Source organism: Carcharhinus amblyrhynchos, chromosome 28 (genome assembly GCF_965287045.1).
Source record: "Carcharhinus amblyrhynchos chromosome 28, sCarAmb.v2.hapA, whole genome shotgun sequence".
Taxonomy (NCBI): Eukaryota; Metazoa; Chordata; class Chondrichthyes; order Carcharhiniformes; family Carcharhinidae; genus Carcharhinus; species Carcharhinus amblyrhynchos.
Genome location: NC_137351.1, coordinates 17,090,356 through 17,094,303, shown reverse-complemented (window position 1 = coordinate 17,094,303; position 3,948 = coordinate 17,090,356). Strand labels below are relative to the sequence as shown.

At 58.2% G+C, this 3,948-nt stretch overlaps 1 long non-coding RNA gene across 1 annotated transcript; it reads left to right on the top strand.

Annotated features, from left to right (window-relative positions):
- Nucleotides 1–2,358: 2,358 nt before the first annotated feature.
- Nucleotides 2,359–3,480, top strand: LOC145359674 (uncharacterized). The gene is made up of 2 exons (XR_013889617.1): nt 2,359–2,419; nt 3,043–3,480. It is a non-coding gene; the product is annotated as an uncharacterized LOC145359674 (long non-coding RNA).
- Nucleotides 3,481–3,948: the final 468 nt, after the last annotated feature.

Genomic DNA, 3,948 nt, shown 5'->3' with positions numbered 1-3,948 from the left:
GGGTGGAGTGGAGTGGGGGGTGGAGTGGAGTGGAGTGGGGGGGTGGAGTGGAGTGGAGTGGGGGGGTGGAGTGGAGTGGAGTGGGGGGGTGGAGTGGAGTGGAGTGGGGGGGTGGAGTGGAGTGGAGTGGGGGGGTGGAGTGGAGTGGAGTGGGGGGGTGGAGTGGAGTGGAGTGGGGGGGTGGAGTGGAGTGGAGTGGGGGGGTGGAGTGGAGTGGGGGGGTGGAGTGGAGTGGGGGGTGGAGTGGAGTGGAGTGGGGGGGTGGAGTGGGGGGGTGGAGTGGAGTGGAGTGGGGGGGTGGAGTGGAGTGGGTGGGGGGGTGGAGTGGAGTGGGGGGGTGGAGTGGAGTGGGGGGGTGGAGTGGAGTGGAGTGGGGGGGTGGAGTGGAGTGGGGGGGTGGAGTGGAGTGGGGGGGTGGAGTGGAGTGGGGGGGTGGAGTGGAGTGGAGTGGGGGGGTGGAGTGGAGTGGAGTGGGGGGGTGGAGTGGGGAGTGGAGTGGAGTGGGGGGTGGAGTGGGAGTGGAGTGAGTGGGGGTGGAGTGGGGGAGTGGAGTGGAGTGGGGGGGTGGAGTGGGGGAGTGGAGTGGAGTGGGGGGGTGGAGTGGGGTGGGTGGAGTGGGGAGTGGGGGGGTGGAGTGGAGTGGGGTGGGGGGGTGGAGTGGGTGGGGGAGTGAGTGGAGTGGGGGGGTGGAGTGGAGTGGAGTGGGGGGGTGGAGTGGAGTGGGGGGGTGGAGTGGAGTGGGGGGGTGGAGTGGAGTGGGGGGGTGGAGTGGAGTGGAGTGGGGGGGTGGAGGGTGGAGTGGAGTGGGGGGGTGGAGTGGAGTGGGGGGGTGGAGTGGAGTGGGGGGGTGGAGTGGAGTGGGGGGGTGGAGTGGAGTGGAGTGGGGGGGTGGAGTGATGGAGTGGGGGGGTGGAGTGGAGTGGAGTGGGGGGTGGAGTGGAGTGGAGTGGGGGGGTGGGTGGAGTGGAGTGGGGGGGTGGAGTGGAGTGGAGTGGGGGGGTGGAGTGGAGTGGGGGGGTGGAGTGGAGTGGGGGGGTGGAGTGGAGTGGAGTGGGGGGGTGGAGTGGGGGGGTGGAGTGGAGTGGAGTGGGGGGGTGGAGTGGAGTGGGGGGGTGGAGTGGAGTGGGGGAGTGGAGTGGGTGGGGGGGTGGAGTGGAGTGGGGGAGTGGAGTGGAGTGGGGGGGTGGAGTGGAGTGGAGTGGGGGGGTGGAGTGGTGGAGTGGGGGGGTGGGGGAGTGGAGTGGAGTGGGGGGGTGGGGGAGTGGAGTGGAGTGGGGGGGTGGGGGGGTGGAGTGGAGTGGGGGGTGGGGGGGTGGAGTGGAGTGGGGGGGTGGAGTGGAGTGGAGTGGGGGGGTGGAGTGGGGGGGTGGAGTGGAGTGGAGTGGGGGGGTGGAGTGGAGTGGAGTGGGGGGGTGGAGTGGAGTGGAGTGGGGGGGTGGAGTGGAGTGGAGTGGGGGGGTGGAGTGGAGTGGAGTGGGGGGGTGGAGTGGAGTGGAGTGGGGGGGGCGGAGTGGAGTGGAGTGGGGGGGGCGGAGTGGAGTGGAGTGGGGGGGGCGGAGTGGAGTGGAGTGGGGGGGGCGGAGTGGAGTGGAGTGGGGGGCGGAGTGGAGTGGAGTGGGGGGGCGGAGTGGAGTGGGGGGTGGAGTGGAGTGGAGTGGGGGAGTGGAGTGGAGTGGGGGGGTGGAGTGGAGTGGAGTGGGGGGGTGGAGTGGAGTGGAGTGGGGGGGTGGAGTGGAGTGGAGTGGGGGGGTGGAGTGGAGTGGAGTGGGGGGGTGGAGTGGAGTGGAGTGGGGGGGTGGAGTGGAGTGGAGTGGGGGGGTGGAGTGGAGTGGAGTGGGGGGGTGGAGTGGAGTGGAGTGGGGGGGTGGAGTGGAGTGGAGTGGGGGGGTGGAGTGGAGTGGGGGGGTGGAGTGGAGTGGGGGGGTGGAGTGGAGTGGAGTGGGGGGGTGGAGTGGAGTGGAGTGGAGTGGGGGGGTGGAGTGGAGTGGAGTGGAGTGGGGGGGTGGGGTGGAGTGGAGTGGGGGGTGGAGTGGAGTGGAGTGGGGGGGTGGAGTGGAGTGGAGTGGGGGGTGGAGTGGAGTGGAGTGGGGGGTGGAGTGGAGTGGAGTGGGGGGTGGAGTGGAGTGGGGGGTGGAGTGGAGTGGGGGTTGGAGGTGGAGTGGGGGGTGGGATGGAGGTGTCAGTGTCAGTGGGGGGTGTGGACAGATTGGTGTGTTGTTGGGATTGGGTGAGGCTGTGTGTCTGCAGTGAGTAATCAGAAATTAAATCGAGTTTAAATTTTGACAGTGACAGCCAGTGATTTTGGAATGAACGGTAAGCTGGTTTTAAGCGATTTCTCTCCTGTTTTCAAAATTGTAGACTTAACAAGACGGGTAATCCGACTCCCTGGGAGAATATAGACCCCAAGAAACCCCAGAAGGTATTTGGTGAATTTTTGGTATTTTTATGTTCTTGCTTCTGGGACTGACTCAGTCCAATAGCAAAGTCTCTGGTTCCAGATAAAATCCAGTATTAGGCAATAAGCAAATAAGGAGGATGTTGACGGAATTGAAACAAACTGGCGATTCACAATGACAAATTGTGGAAAGCAGCTGGCTGGTGAGTCAGGACTGAGGTTGATATTGCAGATTCCGGTCTTTGTGAAGGGCTCCAGCTCTCCTCTCTGTTCCTGCATCAAACTCAGCTCAGACCACCAGACTGGGGGTAAACCAAAGTCACAAAGACTCTTTCCTCCTTAACCACTCCCCTGGAGTTTGCTCATTTCACTTACTCAGCACTAACACTATATTTCATCTTTAGTTCAGTGTTTATTAACCCTTCTTGAGGAGAATTCCACTAGAAAACTTCACCAGAACATCAAAAAAAGTTTGTATTTTTCCAGTTTCTTTTAACCTTTCAGAAATGGGATGAAAGGCTGTTTGAGGCAATTGAGAATAGCCAGTCTTTCTAAAGCTAATGTCATTTGTTTTGTAAACATTTGATAACATATCTGAGACTTAGAGGAATTAAAACCCCTTTGCTTATCTCTGTGCCTTCCTGCAGCTCATGACTGTCACCCAGAAATGGGAACCAGTGGAGGAATTGCAGATGCTGAAACGATACACCAAATAAGGCAATGGATTATTGCTGATATTCGCACTGAACATTTCACTGGTTTACTTCCAGAGACATCCTGCCGGGACCATTCAGAGATCATACTGATTTAGGATTTCATCACAAATTGTCAATGTTCCAACACCCCCTTCGTCTCTCCCCATCTCTCCCTCTCAGTCACTGCCCCTCCCTTTGCCTCTCTCCTTCACTCACTACCCCTCCCTCTGCCTCTCTCAATCACTCTCTCTCTCACCCCTCCTCGTGCCTCCCCCTCTCACTGCCCCTCCTGTGTCTCCATCTCAATCTCCAGGATGAATCTCTGCTGGGTTGGAGAGGAACAAGTATATTATATAACCAATTATTGAAAATAAACAATATAGAATTGAACGATCAGAGTTTGTAGCTAAATGCAAATTAGATTTTAAGATCACAGTTCGTATTCCAGATTGGAAATTATTTTTATCTTTTGTTGCCTCACTTTCATTTCCCTCTGGGACATTATGTGAAATGTGTCACTAGCTCAGCCCCAGTGCAAACTGCATCGATAAACCATGGGTTATTTGTTTGATACAAAGTATTTTGTATTTTACAGAACATTTCATGCAGCTAATGATCTGAGCTGGAGATTTCTAGCCCCAGCCAGAATCTCATTGTTTCTGTATCTCCCCACATCATCTCACATGAGAACACCATCCACCAGGTACATGGTACATACTCTTGTCTACCTGATACGCTGCAGGAAAGGATATCCCGAGGCATGGTACATCGGTGAGACCATGCAGATGCAGTGACAATCACCAGGCAAGAGTGTTCCCTTCCTGTAGGGGAACACTTCATGATGTGGAGAAGCTGACT